Here is a 20,435-nt window from a genome sequence, read left to right as displayed (position 1 = left end):
CTGCAAACTAGGAGCCATAATCAAATCTCCTAACAATGTGGACATCCCACAAAATGGCCTCACTGAGACAGATGCCTGGTGTCAAAGCCATGTCCTCAAGCTCAATGCCAAAAAGTGCATTGTCATCCCTTTTGGTAAAAACTCTGTACCCTTGAAATAACACATAGGCGGTAGTCTACTTAACACCAAAGGTGTGATAAGAGACCTTGGGACACAGGCGGACAGTAGTTTCTCCTTTGATAATGACATCACCACAGTAGATAGGAAATCCTTCTATGTGACACACCTCATCACAAAAGGTTTCTCATCCAGGAAAAAAGAGGTCATTGATCTTCCCTACTCATCACTCATTAGACCCATTAAGTACAATGCCCCTTTTGGTATGTACCTCACAAGACATCTACAGCAACTGGAAAGGCCACAGAAATAACTCACAAAGAGGATTACCAGCCTCAAACAGATGCCCTATGCAGACCGTCCCAAAAAACTGCAGCTTTACTCCGTCGCATATCGCCTACTAAGAGGCAGTCTCTGCCTAACATACAAAGCTATGTTAAACCCAGAGCTATTGGACATGCTCTACGTAAATAAATCCCAATCCCTCCAAGCTACACGCTCTAAGGACCTAAACTTTGTCACCACAACAAACAGAACATGCTGGAGGGATAGATTCCTGTCTCAGAGACGTCCCATACTCTGGAACAAACTGCCTATCTATATCAAACAAAGCTCCTCATTAGCACTCTTTAAGAAAAATCTTGATGATTGGATGGGAGATAGGAAATTCACCCCAGGGATCACTTATGTGGCTCTGCTTGACAGGGGCACATGAAAATAATTTTCTTGGGTGGCAAAAGCCAGGGTACCATTTGGCTAGGCTTTTATAGGCCCTAGGGCCAATAGCCTGGTACCTACCTATGAACCTGTGAACCTATGAACCGTCAGCTGCCTGTCAGGCACTAGGATCCACCACATAATGCACACACTCAGGTCCCTTAACAACAGGTACAAATATGACTCAGTCATTGTGCATGTGGGTGTGAATAACCTGAGATGTACCTCCCTGGACTACATGAAAAGAGACAGGGAGGAGGTCTCGAATTATGTAGCCCAGGCAGGTATGACCCTAGCCCTGAGCAGCATCCTACCATCACCCAGAATGATACCACAGTACAAGCAGAAAATTACTGATTTCAACAATTGGCTACATTTCTGGTGTCATTATATGGGGATCCAGTATCTGTCTATCTGGGATGACATGATTGACATACCTTGATGCTTTGCCAGAAATGGCCTGCATCTGCCACCCCTGGGCTTCTGTATACTGGCCAAGGCTTTTGCCACCCCTATAGTGCCTTTTTTAGGCAGTGTTCCAAAGACCAAATTACCACCATAACAGCTACAAACAAATGCAATCTGAGAGTCATGCTGCTTAACGCTAGAAGTCTAAATCTCAAAATGCACTTGCTTGAAGCAGTCCTTAAAATGGAGAACATTGACATTTGTGCTCTAACAGAGACCTGGTTCAAGGCAGCAGAAAGCAGTCCTGCACTACCAGGCTATAACTCATTCCACACCTTTCGGTCCCAGAAGTTGGACTGAAGCTCCAAAGGTGGTGGTGTTTCCATATTCATAAAGGATGTGCACACCTCCAGGCTGGTACCCCAACATAACGTATCTGAGATACTTCAGGTGCAGCTAACACTGGGTAAGACAGCGATTCAGGTTGTAGCCTGCTATAGGTCCCCAACCATGTCCCAAGACTCATACTCCATGTTCCTAAGCACCCTGGAGAATATTAGGGTCCAACCTAACACTCTCATACTGGGCGACTTCAACTACCCCTTCATTAACTGAGAAAACTACTCATGTACCAGTACACTTGCCCAATGCTTTCTGGAATTCATTAATTCCAATGCCCTGGACCAGCTCGTTCTTAAGCCCACTAGAGGTAGCGACATCTTTGACCTGGTCATTGCTAACATGGGTGACTATTGCTCTACATCAATAGTCAACTCCTCCCTGGTTAGATTCGACCGCAAACTAATCACCTTGGATCTCCACATCCCTTCCACCCCCCACAAAGGTAACCACCATGAAAAACTTCTCCAAAGCTAATTTTGGGCTCCCAAAAATAGAGGTGGCTAACTTCACGGCACCTATGCAAATGGAGAATAGTTGCATGACTGCCAAATCATACACCAATGCACTGTACGAACACGTACAGAAATGCATGGATCTTGCCATACCCACTAGAACCATGATACTTTCCTCAAAAAAAGGAAGCCAGTCTGGTGGTCCCCTGCCATAAACAAACTCTACAACAGAAGGAGGAAACTGATGTGGAATAAGGTGAAATCCCAAGACTGGAAAAACTCCCTAATCAGCCTTAACAAAAGGTTGAGATCCTTCATCAAATCGTCTAAAGCTTGCTATGAAAACAGAATTGCAGCAGATTGTAAAGACAACCACAAGGCCTTCTATAGTTATATAAATAATCTCCACGGCAATACCCAGATTTGTTCTGAGTTACTGCACAATGGTACCTCCTATACTAAGCCAACAGATATTGCCAATATACTGGCCGACAGATTCAGTGTTAACTTTACCCCTCTCACACCCCCCCAAAGGACTAATCACAATACCAGTAGATTGCCAGGCACCCAGTATTACTGCTACATAGCACTGTCCAAGGCCAAGAATATAGCTTCTGTGGGACCTGACAATATCCCTGGCTGTGTTCTGCATGAACTACAGAGTGAACTAGCACCTCACCTGTGTGCCCTGTTCAATCACAGCTTCACCCCAGGCTTTGTCCCTACCAAATGGCACACTGCTACAGTCATCCCTCTCCACAAAGGAGGAGTGATCACAGACCCCAGGAATTATCACCCCATTAGCCTGATGAGTCTATATGCAAAGCTATGGAATGCATCATCATGGACCTAATAAAAAAGAATATAGGGAATCTCCAATCTCTGTAACTACACAGTTTGGTTTTGTGAAGGGTAGATCATGTCTGCTCAACTTGGTCAACTTTTTTGAGTCAGTCACCAGAGCTGTAGTTGAAGGCAAGGTGGTTCATACAGCCTACCTTGATCTACCAAGGCCTTTGATACCATTCCCCACTCAGGAATCATAGAAAAACTCACTAAACTAGGCATCAACCCCTATATCACTAGGTGGGTTACAAACTGTCTCACAGATACAACCCACAGTGTGAAAGTAGCTGACTCCAAGTCAGACTGCTGACCAATCACAAGTGGAGTCCCACAGGGTTTGGTTCTGGGTTCTCTCCTGCTTGTTATCTACTTCTCTGAAGGCCAACACAAAGAGACTCTGGCTGACAAAGTTCACAGAAGATTGCAAGCTGAGAGCTATTATTAACTCCCCAAGTGATGTTGACATCCTACAGAAAGGACTCAATGAGCCCAAGACTGGTGTCAGAACCATGGCCTTAAGCTCAATGCCAAAAAATGTGTCGTCATCCCCCTTGAGAAAAACCTGGTTCCCTTGAATTACCACATTGATGGTAGTCCACTGAACACAGATGTTGTAAGAGATCTGGGAACACAGCTTGACAGCAGCCTCTCTTTTGACCACCACATTGCCACTGTGGTCAGAAAGTCCATCTATGTGGCACATCTCATTACTAAGAGTTTTGCATCTAGGAAGAAAGAGGTCATTGTCCCTCTACTCTTCCCTCATTAGGCCAGTCACTGAGTATGCCCCATTTGGCATGCACCTCACTAGACACCTGCAACAACTGGAGAAGCCACAAATGTACCTCACAAAGAGGATCCTAGGCCTTAAACACTTGTCCTATATGTACAGACTCAAAAAACTTCAACTATTCTCCATCTCATATCGCCTACTTAGAGGCGATCCCTGCTTGACTTACAAAGCCATGTCTGACCCACCTCTGTTAGAAATGCTACATCGAAAGAAATTCCAATCCCTCCGCACCACACACTCCAGAGACATCAACCTCATTACCACAATCAACAGAACTTGCTGGAGGGACAGGTTCATAACCCAGAGACTGCCCATGGTATGGAACAGACTTCCCATACATGTCAAGCAGAGCACCTTACTGCCCCTCTTCAAGATAAATCTTGATGAGTGGATGGGAAATAGAAAATTCACCCCAGGGATCACTCCAGTGGCTCTCCTCGACAGAGGCACTAGGAACCAAGGTTGGGTGGCACGATGCCAGGGTAATCCTATGGGCTAGGCTTGTAAAGGCTCCAGGGCCATTAGCCTTGTACACACTTATGAACCTATGAATCTATTTGCAGCCAAAGTTCTAGAAGTGTGTGTTTAAATTACTCCAATTTCCAGAAGATGTCATCCTCTTTGTTTTTTTTTTTTTGTATACATGGAATATTAAATATAAAGGAAAAACAGATGCAATAGCATTACTTCTTCAAGTGTTTGGGTCAAGTAAATAGAAAACCTGACTCTGTCTAAGGATACTCAGGATGTGAATAAATAATCTTTGTCATTTTCTTTGTTAAACAGGGCCGTACATATCATTACCAAAATGTTAAGAACTTAATTTATTTATTTATTGTTGTTGCTAAACGTTGAATATGTTAGCTGAACTTTCATTGCCTATCACAGCATTGGTAGTGGTGCCAGCTTGGACTGCTAAAGATCTATATAATCCCTCCTATTTCTCATTAATAAGTAGAGTCTGTAACTAATCCATATAAAGTAATTTAGGAATGATGAAAGTAACTGTAAACGAGATAATGACACAACGGTGAATGTGATTTTCAGGTCTGATGTTTAGAATTATTAGCTAATTGCCTCAAAAGAGATAGCAGCTCAGACTTGTCTGATGTATAATAGTTGAAGGTGACATGGCATGATAGATGTAAAATGGTCACTTTTATAAGTGCATGTTGCTCAGATGATAAACAGTTGTTAAAACTAATGGACTATATAGGCTTTAGGAAGGACTTTCTGCATATCAAGTATTTTCTTCAGTCTTAATTGTATTTAGATCATATCTTTGATAGGGACTCTTTGGTGTACGCCAGGAATGTGTTAAAAAGGGAGGCAAGTCTTATTTTATTTATTTTATTTATGTAAATGTAGTAAAAAGCAACTAGTCTATTGATCCAACTTTGTAACGAAAATCAGGGGAACTTTCAACTTTCAACAAAACTTATTCTAATTTTAAGCAACCCAATAAGATAATTTAATAACTTCCTACACAATTAATCAGGCAAGGGATACAAGACATATACAACATTTTCTTAGGATATTCACATCAACAGATTAATTAAACTCAGACATGAATATTATATATGAATATCCTATCTCATTACATAAACAGTTGGATTAATAATCAGACTACCTGAGTTATTTTGGTATCTGGCTAGGAAAAGTGTAAGCTAGCTATTTCGGATGATTATTGGAATATTAAAGATAAATTGTAATATAGTTCATATTTGTTTATATAGCATATTCACAGACACTGTTATACTAACCAGGCTAAAAAATGTTTGGTTTTGTTTTTCTCTTTCAGAGGAAAGTGGTAAGTAGTTAGGCACAGGGGGGTTTCTCTGGAAGAGTATGATGTCACCTTAGCATTACTGTTACTGCCTTATAACCCTACACAAACACTAAAGATTTTAATAAGGTTCATCAAATAATGTACACTTATAGCTTTTTAATTATGTAACTTTAAAAGGATGATAAGTGTAGATTCATGGAATATAAACGGCCTGAAAAACATAAGAAAAAAAATCTAATTATGCACTTAATTTATCAAACAAATACAGAGGTAACTTTCCTTCAGGAAACACACATGCCCAAAGAACAATAGGAAAATGATAAAAATAAAAAACGGATACTTCAAATTATAGCTGCAGGTGATAGTAGAAATTCCAAGGCGATGGCTATAATAATTAAAAAATCTTTTAAAGGAACTATAATTAAATATAATACAGATCCATATGGCAGGTGGTGCTACTTTTCCTGCAACCATCCATTATATAAGAAACCTTTACTTGTTTTTAACTGTGTATTATCTATGTTTGTATCAGCTAGACTTCCTATTTGAGATATATAATCTGTTAATAAAATACCCGGAACATTTGTATATAATTGGAGAGGAGTGGAATATGACAATTAATCCTTCAAAAGACAGAATAAATAAAAATAGCAAACAAACACCCCAAGTCACTACCCTTCTAACAGAACTAATTGAAGATTTTAACCTGGTGAATTCCTTTGAATTAAGTAATTTAGATAACTCAGTCAGTAAATATACTTATTACTCAGCATATCATAAATCATGATCCAGAACAGACCTATGTTTAATCTCTCAAAGCATAGCTTGCAATGAAATTCAATATAATTCAGAGCCCAGATCTGTCTCAGATCATTTGAAAATTAGCATAAGAATTCTACAAGGTAAATAAAAGAATTCCACCCACTAGATATCAGATTGGACTCTTAACCCAAACCTTATCAGAATTAATGAAGTGGCACAAGTAACTTCAAATTCCCTTTCTCAGCTAGTCAATACTATATATGCAACAAATATTCCCCTGGATATCTAATGGGCTGCAACCAAAGTGAGTATTAGAGGTACTTTAATACAAAAAGCATCACTATATAAAACATTAAATAAAGAAAAAGCAAATAACATAGAAAACAAACTAAGATTAATTAGAGAAACAGATGACAGACCTGCAGAAACAACTCTATGAAATACAAACAAAACAATACTCAATTATGGAACTAAAATTATTATATAAGTATGCAGAATGGGCTCAACCCCCCTCTAAAATGTTAACAAGATTCATTAATGCTAAAAATACCCCTAGTAAAATAAAGGAAATAAACTATAAGGATAGAACTCTAGTCTAGGACAACAAAATTATTCAAGTATTTGAAGAAATATTCCAAACCATTTATGGTCCACAGCCACAGGAACATATCCATGAATCTCTTTTCCAGCAATTTGTTAAAGACTTAAAATTTCCTCTTGTAAATTATGTACAATCCAGTAACCTTCAAGCCCCTGTAACAGATGAGGAAATTATAGTAGCCATTGATATGTTAAAACTAGGGAAGGCTCCTGGGCCTGAGAGTTATGTGGCCGAATTCTACAAGATGTTTAAAAAACAAATTTCATCTATACTTTTAAAAGTTTATAACTACATAATAGAGTTTGGTATATCTGACCTTTATTTGAATAACACAAAGACCATCTTAATTACATAACCAAACACTGATAACACAAATCCGAACAATTACAGACCTATAGCTCTGATTAATATAGATATTTAAATTCTATCAACAATATTAGCTAACAGAATAAAAAAAAAATACTACCTTATATTAATATTCCCAGAGCAATTAGGTTTTATGAGTTATAGACAGGTTTAGAAACAACCAAAAAAGCTCTCTTACACCAAAGTCCTCTTTCAAGTAGCAAAAATATCCAAGAATATCCAAAAATCAAACAAGCAGAGAACATCCACGTGGAATAAAATACCATAAAACTTTATTATCACAGATGAGCGCTTTCAGGCCATATGCCCTTCGTCAGATAATACACAATCTATAACATCACAAATTTAAAATAAGCAACAACCTACCACATTTCAGTAAATCACCCTCCTTTTCTTAAGGATAGGTTTTAAAGGTACACAGCCATTAATGCCAGGTGATCTATCTGCTCCTAGTCTCACTATCCATCTGGTTTCAGCACATTCTGTTTCATTAACCAAATGACCTCCCCTAGTGTTTGGAGTAACAACCTGCATTACCATAAATAAAAATGAATGAGTGGGATTGTCTTTTATATGAAATGCCAGGGCATTATGCTCATTACTGAGTCTAATGTCTGACAAATGTTTAAAAATCCTGGTCTTAAACATATTGTTGTTTTTTCCTACATAATATGTATCACATCCTTGACATACAGCTATATATACCAAATTCTTAGTTTTGCAATCAGCATACCCTTTGAAAGTATATTGCTTATTGGTCCTAGGGTGCACAAAAACTTGGGATTGCAAAATAAATCTACAAGCTTTACATTGATGGCATGGGAAATTACCTTTACTGGCATTAATGGCTTTGTAGCTTTAAAACCTATCCTTAAGAAAAGGAGGGTGATTTATTGAAATGTGATAGGTTGTTGCTTATTTTAAATTTGTGATGTTATAGATTATGTGTTATCTGACGAAGGGCATATGGCCTGAAAGCGCTCATCTGTGATAATAAAGTTTTATGGTATTTTATTCCACGTTGATGTTCTCTGCTTGTTTGGTTTTTGGATATTCTTGGATATTTTTGCTACTTGTCGGAGGACTTTGGTGCAAGAGAGTTTTTTTGGTTGTTTCTATTGCTCTGGTATTCTTCTCTTTGCACACATGTCGGAAGTTAATGATGGAAATTTAGAATTGGTTTTTGGATATTCTTATAGACAGGTTTGGGATAACACATTCACAACTGATACCTTAACCACCTTTTTGCTAAAGACAGATGTCCTATATATGCATTCAGTTCATAGGTTCATAGGTTTATAGGTGAGTACTAGGCTAATGCTCCTGGAGCCAATACAAGCCTAATCCAAGAATATTCCCAGTCATCCTACTGCCAGACATTAGTTCCTTGTACCCCTATCTGTTATCCATCCATTTGTCAAGATTTTATTTGAAGAGGGCTAGTGAGGTGCTCTGCTTGACATGAATGGGGAGTTTATTCCAGAGTATGGGACGTCTCTGGGTTAGAAATCTATCCCTCCAGCAGGTTCTGTTTATTGTGGTGATGAGGCTGTGGTCTTTGAAGTGTGTGGTGTGGAGGGAATGGAACTTTTTCAGATGAAGCATGTCTAGCAACACTGGGTCAGACATGGCTTTGTATGTCAAACAAAGATCGCCTTTAAGTAGGCAATAAGAGATGGTGTAAAGCTGGAGTTTTTCGAGTCTTTCTGTATAGGGCATGTGCTTGAGTCCTAGGATCCTCTTTTTGAGGAAGTTTTGTGGCCTGTCCAGCTGTTGTAGGTGTCTAGTGAGGTACATAACAAATGGGGCATTGTACTCTATAATGGGTTTACTGAGGGATGAGTAGAGAGGGATTATGACTTCTTTCTTCCTGGATGAGAAATCTTTTGTAATGAGGTGTGCCATGTAGAAGGACTTTACAATGACAGTGGTAACATGGTTGTTGCAGAGGTTGCTATCTGCATGTGTCCCTAGATCTCTTATCACACCTTGGGTGTTAAGTGGGCTACCATCAATGTGGCAGTTTGTGGGCACTGTGTTTTTCCTGAAGGGAATGTCAATATACCTTTTAGCATTGAGTTTAAGACCATGGTTCTGGCAGTAGTTGTTGGTCTCTATGAGGCCTTTTTGTAGGATGTGTACATCAGTTTGAGAATCAATAATAGCTCCCAGTTTGCAGTCATCTGTGAATTTGGTTAACCAGAGTCCCTTTGTGTTGGCCTGAACTTCAGAGAAGTAGATGCCAAACAGGAGAGGACCCAGAACAGATCCCTGTGGGACTCCACTTGTAACTGCTCGATAGTCAGATTTGGAGTCTGCTACTTTCACCATGTGGGCTCTGTCCGTGAGCCAGTTTGTAACCCATCTTATGATGTAGGGGTTAAATCCTAGGTTAGTGAGTCTGTCAATGATCCCTGAGTAGGGGATGGTGTAGAAGGCCTTGGCTAGATCGAGGTAGGCTGTATGGACTACCTTGTCTTCATCCGCTGTTCTGGTGACAGATTTACCTTGCCTTCATCCACTGCTCAGGTGACAGATTCGAAGAAGTCTAGCACGTTGAGCAGCCATGATCTGCCCTTCACAAACCCAAACTGTATGGGGTCCACGGTTTTAAGGTTCCCTATATCCCTATTTATAAGGTCCATAATGATGCGCTCCATGGCCTTACAGATCAGGCTCTTCAGGCTGATGGGGCGGTAGTTTCCAGTGTCAGTAGCCGCTCCCCCTTTGTGGAGTGGAATTACTGTAGTGGTGGACCATTCGGTGGGAACAACGCCTGAAGTGAGGCTGTGGTTGAACAAGGCACTCAGGTGTGGTGCCAGTTCCCTTTGTAATTCATGTAGAACACAGCCAGGTATATTATCAGGTCCCACAGAAGCTGTATTTCTGCATTTGGACAGTGGAGTTTCTACCTGTGCAGCCGTGATATTAAGGATTTGGCATTCCTCGGGTGTTGAGATGGGCCTTTTAGGGAGTGAAGGGAGGGTAAAGTTTGCACTAAACCTATCGGCCAAGACATTGGTAATATCTGTTGGTTCAGTGTAAGTGGTGTAGTTGTGCAGTAGCTCAGAGCATATCTGCGTATTGCTATGGAGAGTCTTGACATAGCTAAAGAATGCCTTGTGGCTATCTTTAGTATCTGTAGCAATTTTGTTTTCGTAGCTAGCTTTGGAGGATTTGATGAGGGATCTCAGTTCTTTGCTGAGATTTACAAGGGAGTTCTTGCAGTCTTGAGACTTTACCCTTTTCTGCAACAGTTTTTTTCCTTCTGTTGTAGAGTTTGTTAACAGCAGGAAACCACCAGATTGGCTTCCTTTTTTTGGAAGCCAGAATCTTGGTTCTATTTTGTATGGACCAATCCATGCACTTGTGTAAATGTTCATACAGTCCCTTGATGTATGATTCAGCAGCTATACACCCATTCCTCATTTGCATGGATGACATAATGTTTGTTACTTCTGTCTTTAAAAGTGCAGAATTGGCTTTGGAGAAGTTCTTCACTGTGGTTTCTTTCATGGGGGGTGACAGTGGGATTTGGATATCGACTGTGATTAGTTTGTGCTCAGATCTAACCAAGGAAGAGTTGATTACTGGTGTAGAGCAGTGGTCCCCCATGTTTGTAATGACCAGGTCGAGAAAGTTTCTACCTCTGGTAGGGGTGAGAATGAGTTTGTTCAGGGCATTGGAATTAATGAATTCCAAAAATTATTGGGCAAATGAGATGGAACAAGAGTAATTTTCCCAGCTAATGGAGGAGTAGTTAAAGTCTCCCAGTATAAGGGTATTAGGTTGTACCTTAATGCTTTCCAGAGTGTTCAGGAATGTGGAGTGGGAGTCTTGGGACATTGTGGGGATCTATAACAGGCTGCAACCTGGATTGCAGTTTTATCCAGTGTTAGTTGTGCCTGAAGTATCTCTGATGTGTTATGTTGGGCAACTAGTCTGGAGGTGTGCATATCGTTTATGAAGATGGATACACCACCACATTTGGTGCTTCAATCCACACCTCCTTTAAGGCTTTGATCAAGATTTAGGGGCCAAAAGATGTTATATGCATTGTAGCCTGGTAGCACTGGGGTGCTCTCCGGAGGCTTGAACCAGGTCTCTGTCACTGCACAGAGGTTGATGTTCTCCAGTTTAAGGAGTGACTCGAGTGAGTGCATTTTGAGATTTAGACTTCTAGCATTGAGTAGTATAACCCTCTGGTTGCGTTTGCTTACAGATGTTATGGTGGTAAATTTTTCTTCAGGGCATTGCCTAAAAAAAGCACTATAGGGGTGGCAAGAGCCTTGGCCAGTGTCCAGAATCCCAGGGGTGACAGATGTAGGCCATCTCTGGCAAATCATCTAGGTCTGTCGATCATGTCATCCCAGGCAGACAGATACTGGATCCCCTTTGAATGACACCAGACACTTAGACAATTGTTGAAGTCAATCATTTTCTGCTTGTACTGTGGTATCATTCTGGGTGATGGTAGCATGCTACTCAGGGCTAGGGTCATACCTGCCTGGGCGGCATCATCCGAGAGCACTTCCATGTCTCTTTTCATGCAGTCCAGGGAGGTACATTTTAGGTTATTCACACCAACATGGACAATGATGGAGTCATATTTGTACTTGTTGTAGAGAGACCCAAGTGTGTGAATTATGTGGTGAATCCTGGCACCTGACAGGCAGCTGACCGTAACTTTCTCCTTGTTCAATCTAGTGAGTGGAACATCAGTGTGCCTTATTATTGAGTCACCTATGACTAGTGCGATGGGTAAAATGTTTTGCTGTAGGGGCTTAGGCTGAGTGGCATACTCTTTATGTGGGCTATGTGTATTGGTGGTTATGTTTGGGTGAGATGGTTGCTTGTGTTTCTGCCTCAGATGTCTTTGTTGTTTGGGCAGATTTTTATTGAGACCCTCCACGAAAGTGGTGTGTGTTTTGTGTTGCTATGTGAGAGGTGTGTTGGCGTATGATCCAGGGAAGTATGTGTTCTACATGGTGTGATGTATGTGTTAACCTTTTCCTCTTGACTGGCTAGCCCAGTCTTGGTTAGACGCAGCAAAAGCTTTTGATAGAGTAAATTTAAACTTCCTCTTCAAACTTCTCCACCAATTCAGCATACCACAGCAATATACAAACATGGTCAAAACTCTCTATAATAAAGCAACCATGAAACTTTATATTAATAAAAAAACTGTCAAAAGCAATTAATATTATTAATGGGACAAGACAAGGTTACCCATTTTCCCCTTATCTGTTCAATATATTTATCGAAGCACTCCTAATACAAATAAGTCAAAGAACATATCACGACTTCAATTATCCAAAACACAAATAAAATATACAACATTTGCTGATGACCTGAATATATATTTTGAATTACCTAACTCAGACCTGGAAAACATCCTTGATTCTATTGACAAATTTTCCAAAGTATCCAATTATGAAATAAACCCTAATAAGTCAGTCATCTTCCCTTTAAATTCCTTAGGCCACAAGGAATTCTACTTCCCGGAGATAAGAATTAAAGTAGAATATACTTTAAAATATCAAGGCATTCATTTGAGCCATTTACAGATGGACATGATTAATAAAAACTTATATAAAATCTTTTCCAATATAGAACAAGATATTCACAGATGGAAATCTCAACCCCCCCCCCCCCGATCTAAAGCCACAATTGTGAAAATGAATATTCTCCCAAAAATCCTATATCAGCTAAATGCCACTTTTATTAAAATTACAATAAACTTTTTCAAAAAGCTAAAAACACAAATAACAAAATTCATATGGCATCCGAAAAGGACTAGCATCTGTTATTCCAAACTAATGCTCCCTAAAGAAAGGGGGGACTAGATCTTCTTAATTTCCAACTATAGTATGAGATCATCAGTGCTAGTCGCATTATGCAAATAGGAAACTATGACCCAACTAAAAGTGAATGGCAACCACTGTGGATTAAATTATACTACCAATACTTAATCTCAACTAAGATTAATCCTAAAGCCATACCCTTTCTAAATCAGAAAATACTCAAGTAATTTAAAATCCACCCAATTTTTATAAATAAAAGTGACATTTTTTTAGAAATTACTAATATCCCTTCAAATCAAAGATATACTCACATTCTTACGACCAATACATAAAAACCCAAACATAAAACTCGCTAATTCTATGATAAATCTAGAAAGCTATCCTATAATAAAGAATTACACTGTTTGGGACTTTTATCAAATAAAAAAATCTATTCATGGAAAACATTAGAAATACCTTGAATGTAAATAAAAAGTATAACATAATAATAACACAAATTATCTACCTAATATATTTGATAACGTCTTGCTATAAAATAAATGAACAAAGCATCAAATTGTCTCAACAGATCCACAACATGTTATTGTATAAGAACAAAATGTTATCCAATACTTATAAACTGATAACAAAAAATAGTTTCCAAAATGCATCCTTGTTCTCAAAATATTGGGATGAAAAGAACAAAAATATTACACCAAATCAAAAGATATCAGCAATTCAACACACTACGAAACTAACTCCTTTCAAAAAAGGAATATATACCCAAATTATGATTAACAACAATGCATATCATACACCTGCCTTATTAAACAAATTCAACTGAGCACATTCCCCATATTGCCCCTTCTGTCCCTCCTTAATAGCAGACACTCTACATATTTTCTGGAGCTGCAAAAAGATATATAAACTGTGGTGCTCGCTAGGATCTTAATTAGAAAAAACAGGTTACACAAAAACTACTTTATCGTGGGAAACAGCAATCCTCCACATAATCACTGACAATGGTAATCAACTAAAAAAGCACACTATAATAACACTATGTGCTCTAATGAAATATCATATTGCAAAAAACTGGTTGGATAGATCCAAAATTTCTTGGGAAGAGTTCAAAAACCTAGCTAAGAAATACATATTAGCAAACAAACTATATACAAAAAGTCAAAAGAGATTTACATACTTTCAGAAATACTGGAAAATTTTAATGGACATTCTATCTTAATGTTTTTAAGGCATGTACAAATCAAAATAGGCCTCTAAATTATCTCTGAGAGCCTTTATAACCACCCCCCCACTAAGATCTCGCAACCCTAAAACTAAGAAACAAAGATGGAAGATATTCATGAACCTAGGTGACATCTATTTGTAAATAGTGTTTTATTTTAGTTATGTTTAGGACAGAACTTGTTTTTTGTATAGATTAGGTCAATATCCAAGGATGCTAAACATGGAAAAATGCCTTCACCTCTAGTATTTATAGTTGTGATTGGTTTAATTATGAAGGTTTATAAAACATGATTTGTATAAGTATTTTATCCTATCTAACAACATTGGGCAGGATTCACGAAGCCTACGTGTGAGAGTTATAACTCTTACACGGAGGCTGCAGTTAAACGGAGTGATGTGAGCATGCTCTGCATATTCATGAGAGCATGCTGAATCACACCTAAGGCTAACACGGTCCATGTAAGACAGTAGCGGGCGTGTCCGTAGGTCGAGCCCTGTAAGCAGACACGCCCCCAGAAGAGGAAAAGTGCCCAAAGTAAACACCCATGACAGAGTCCATGGAAATGTGAATAAACACAACACAACACATGCCCCCACAGACTACGAACATAAAATGTACAAATGAACATCTCATAATTTTTTTTTAAATTGTAAAGATGTTTAACCGTGAGTGCGCTCATTTGCGCGGGCGTGCCCATAGCGCAGCCACAGTTAGCAGTCAGTGGGAAAGCATATAAGAACTAAATATGTAAAGTAAGCCAAGAAGCAATAGCGTAGCGGTAGAGATGTTGGCTGAAGAGCAGGCATTCATAGTTCGAGCCCCCACAACACCAATTTTTATTTTTAGCAAAATAAGCATGAAACAAGTCCCTGACAAATATGTACACATAAAATCACATTTTATGTAAAATGTAATGAAATAGCCCATTTATATTGAAGAAATGTGAGGTAACAAAACAATAAAAAATGCCAGATGTGCCCATAGCTGAGCTACAGTTTAACAGGGTGAGTGCATCTGCCCGTAGGTGAGCAGTGGTTTAACTGGTGCAAAATGAGTGCCAGTAGCTGAGCAGTGGTTTAACTTGCTAAATCTATGTGCCCCTAACTGAGCTGAGCATAATATGCGTGCTGATAGCCCATTTATATTGAAGAAATGTGAGGTAACAAAACAATAAAAAATGCCAGATGTGCCCATACCTGAGCTACAGTTTAACAGGGTGAGTGCATCTGCCCGTAGGTGAGCAGTGGTTTACCTGGTGCAAAATGAGTGCCCGTAGCTGAGCAGTGGTATAACTTGCTAAATCTATGTGCCCCTAACTGAGCTGAGCGTAATATGCGTGCTGATAGCCAAATGAGGCTTAAACCAGCGTACCCCATTTGCTCGGAGCTGCGCACCGCGCAAACAAGCTAACCAAAGGGCAACGTTGAACAAGCCGTATCAAAACTGCCTTTACACAGACACACCCCTCAGCATGTCTAGACAGTCATGAAAAATAAAAAGCAGTGGCCAGGTTTGAACCCAGGATACTATACACCATAGTCAAGGTACCAAACCACTAAGCCATGACAGCAGTACCTAAAAATGCAATAATAGCTAATATACAGGAATGAATACAAACTGGAGCATGACAATGCAGGTTTACTGAAGTTGATACAATTCCAAAATGGCCAATCACAGATATGTGCGGGAAAAACGGACTATATAAGCCCCATAGGTGGGAATACACAGCATAAACGATTGTAGAACTGAACTGCAGGCAGAATGACAGGAGTAGGAGAGGGTAGTTGCTTTCGAGCACAGCGGTGGGGTGTTGAGGAGTCCAGGTACATGGTCTGGCTCCTAGTCCACAATCATGAGGCCCAACTCATGCAGGGCCAGGTCCTCTGGGGAGCATACAGAGCTGAGGCGTGGGACCGGTTGGCTCATGATCTCACCAGTGCCACAGGGATTCCAAGGACTGGTGAGCAGGTCCGTCACCACCATGCGGACCTGAAGAGATGCAAGCAGGATCAACTGAACCTTTGGATCCAGGAGGCCCGGCAAATGCCCAACGCCCGACTACTGAGTAAGTTACATTTAATTATGTATGTAAGAAATTAAACTAGCTGATATTACGGAGATGTGTATTCCAATATTACTTCATTTATATTACAGCTGCAGGTGTCCGTTCTGTGAACCGCAGAGCCTATGGCGATAGGCTGGTGCAGTTGCGCCACCAGGCAGGTCAGTAATCCACTACCAGTAACTATAAAGAAATATAAAAGTATGACAGTCAGCAAAAGAGTGCAGTGTAGTCACTAAGTAATAAAATGTGCAAGTAACAGTGTGAAAGTGTCTGCAAGTATTGCTTGATTACAAAAGTGTGTTGCAGCCTGTAAGTTAAACCGAAAAATGAAAATGTCTGACATAAATTCAGAAATAAAAATGCCCCACCTGTAAGAAAATAGTACACAACCTGCAGCAGGCTGAAAAGTATAGCTGCAGAAGATGATGAAATCACATGTGTGAAATATATCCCTGTTGAAATACTGAAACATGACAGAAGTGAGACTGCTGGAAAGGATTGTAATAACTACAGGTAAAACATGTCAATAAAGCCTAGAAGTAAGTACCATCCTGAATAGTAAAATGAAAGCAAGTGAGAGAGTGTGAGAAAGTGTCATGAATCCAGCAATACAGTAGTAATAACCCTGAATAAAGTATACTGCAGTCAAGACAGAAATGAAATGCATGTGAGAATCAAAACCAAACAGCGAAATCTGTTCAAAGTGTTGCTGCATCTGGAATGTGTATCCCATAAATCTGGATATGTTGCTCTCAGTCTGCAATATGCAGATAGGATGATTGTCTGATATACCAAACATCCACACTTGTCTACAGCTATATAAAGCAAATGTAGCAGGATGATGTAGCTGAACAAAGTTAGATATGAATGTGTATGAAGAACAATAAAATGTATATTGATGTTGCAGTAACAGTCCTATCACCAAGTTGAAATAGTTATCATATAGTAAACTGTAGTTAGAACAGTAGTGTGTATATATCTGTAGCTATTAGAAACGTACAGCATATGTATTGGTATTTGAAGGTGTTAATATTATTTTCTTCACCCCACCCTATAACCACATATAACCCATTCCACGTGAAAATGGTATGTGCAATCACAATTAACACCCCTGGATGTTTGTCTTGTTGGGTCATATATATTTGCATGTCCGTTGATGCATCTGCCCTGTTCATACATCCAAACCTGATGGCCTGTTGCCATCAATTAACCCTGCATGTTGTTGAACTGTATATTGCTGTTCAAATTATGCATGTGTTATGCACGCTGTTCAATGGTGTGAATATCTGGGTGTTTGGTTAATGGGAATACTAATGCATGCTGTTACAACTAATTGTGAATGGTATTATATGTCACTAACCCAAACTGTCATGACATAATGCAAAACATAGGACAACAGTGAAGGCGGGTTCCAGCGGACCCACCTCTCCTACCTCAGCTGGCGAGTGCACCTGGCACTAGTGCCGAGTCTGGACCCTCCTCCGGTGGCCCTGTGCCACCTGCGGGTGGAAGCGCTGCAGGGGATGGGGATCGCCCCCCCTCTGCAAGTGTGGCCGGAGGAGAACCACCACTCACCCTCCGTAGCATCCGAACTGTGGTGCGTAGGGAGATTCGGGACTGTGTTCTCGAGCCCCTATGCCAGCTTGAGGCACGGGTGGTACAACTTACGGGCATGCCTGTTGCCCAGCCTACACAGCCCCCAGCACAGTCCCGTCCTGGGCAGTGAAGGAACAGTGGCAACTGCCTATGGGTGGGGATATCAGTTCCACTGTTGCCATCTGTGGGCTCATGGGCTCTGGATATCCAAACCTCCATCCCCGTCAATTGTGTAACCCCCCCCACACGGGTCATACACCGCCCCTGTATGCATCTTGTTTGTCTTGTCTGTTTACCTACCCTACCTACCTCCCCAGCTGTACCGACGTCCTTCACCTGACATACCACTCTCACCTGAAAAAAAAAAAAAAAAAAAAGGGCACTCTGTACCCACAAAAAAATTATGCCCCATACATAGCTGCCCATTCCACACACATGTCTGCTGGGCATGGAATCTATCAATTACAATTGGCTGTACAACAAGTATTATTGTTGTCCTGACACCTCTCTCAGGGGTGGAAGGTTTCAAATGTCACACCAAATTACATACATATGCACAGCTGTTGCTGATGAAGAAATGGGCAGATATGGGCCTTACCTACATCCCTCCTGCAAATCCCAAGCTTGTTTCCCTACTGTCTTACCCTCTTTGTGACCCCTTTTTCACCACTTTCCTGTCTCCCCATTTTCATTTCTTTCAAAGAAAATAGAGCGGGTGTGCGCTTGTGTGCGCGGAGCTAACTGCCAGTGTGCATGCGAGAGCTCCACGCAAACCAGTGCTAACCCGGTTACAACTGCTTAAAAGTGCCTTAGTCACTTTGATTGACAGGTCCTGTACTCAGTTCAAAAGCAAAAAAAATCCCACTGTCAGTCCCAAACCCAGGACCTTGGAAACACTAGTCTGTATGACCTACCACTAAGCCATGACTCTTATACAAGAACATTGTGCTAAAATAAATATAACATGTAATAGTAGGGATGAATGTAAAGGGAATATAGGATGTGTAGTACCCAAAGCATGTCATGTAGAATTACTGTCAAAACTACTGGATTCCCATAAGAGTAGTGTGTAAACAGAAACAGCCATGCTAGTTGGTAGCTTGTAGGTAATAGTGTCAGTTAAAGTACATATATAAATGTATGTATATGTACATATATATATATATATATATATATATATATATATATATATATATATATATATATATAGATATATATATAAATATATATCTATATATAGTTGTAGGTGTCATTGTGCATACACACTTACTACAGGGAACAGGAGAGAGGAATGGAGAAATGTGAATCTACAACACAGTCTGAATCATGAGAGAGATACTAACCTTTACACTCACAGAACACTGTCCACAGCATACCAGCATGGTCCCCACCCTTACAATCTGAAAGGGCAATGCCTATCCCACATACCCTTTTATAGCACTGACCTGAAATCACAGTGAGAACTGCAATCAGTACACAACTGGCTGTATGCAATTAGCAAATGCTGGCTTACAATTGGTGCAGAGGCCATCACATGGACCTATGCAGATACCTACAAAGCATCCAGTACTAACACTCCACACATGCATTACATTCATTGCACTGTCTGGAAGCAGACAGAGGGAGAGAGAAAACTGAGAGAGAGAGAGAGAGAGAGAGAGAGAGAGAGAACAACAACAAAAAAAAAACCCTACACACTTTGACTCTGTGACTCTAAGCTGTCAGCAGTGACAGTAGCAGCAGCAATCAGAAGCAGTGGTAATGCAACCAGCTGCGACAAACACAGGTAATGCAAAGTAGCAGGTTAATAGTGTGCATACTGTGAACCCTCCAAATGTGTCATAGATCTGTATCTATAGGTATGTCCATGTGATATGTGTGTACGTAGTTCCACCAAAATGGGATGTCCATACATTACATGTCAATCAGTCTTAGGCCATGATCCTGGCAGCAGTTGTCTGTGCGTTGCCCTTAGCAATGGCTGTAGTGACTGCTTTGAAAGGTCAGCCAGGTTCAAAAGGCAGGATTAGCCCATCACAAAGGCACACTGGCTGGGAACAAGTGTCTGCAGGTACCCGATATCACTGCATATGCATCCCATACTGCATAATTCCATAGCTTAGCAGACCAGGCCGGTTATGCATATGATGTGGTAGTTCCCAGGGTCATGTGAGATGCCTCCTTAGTGGTGTGGGACCACTGTCGCTGTATGCCACTGTCCAGGTACATATCCTGTAGTACGGCCAAGATAAATTATCAGTGTTATATGGGGTTGTATGTCGTCTTGGAGTGCAGGTAGAAAACATCCAGGGATACCATGAGGTCACAGTGATGCTGTGTGTTCTGCTCTGCTGAGGGCGGCCCTCACCTGGACATGTGAGATGATAGGGAAGTTACATACAGCTGTGATAAATATTTCAACTGGTGGGGGAGAAGGAGGAGGGATACGTGCACCGAACCTGTCTGCAAGACTGTTGCCAATATCCGTGTGT

Source organism: Protopterus annectens, chromosome 3.part1 (genome assembly GCF_019279795.1).
Source record: "Protopterus annectens isolate FY-2018-M chromosome 3.part1, PAN1.0, whole genome shotgun sequence".
Taxonomy (NCBI): Eukaryota; Metazoa; Chordata; order Ceratodontiformes; family Protopteridae; genus Protopterus; species Protopterus annectens.
This window is presented reverse-complemented; position numbering follows the sequence as displayed.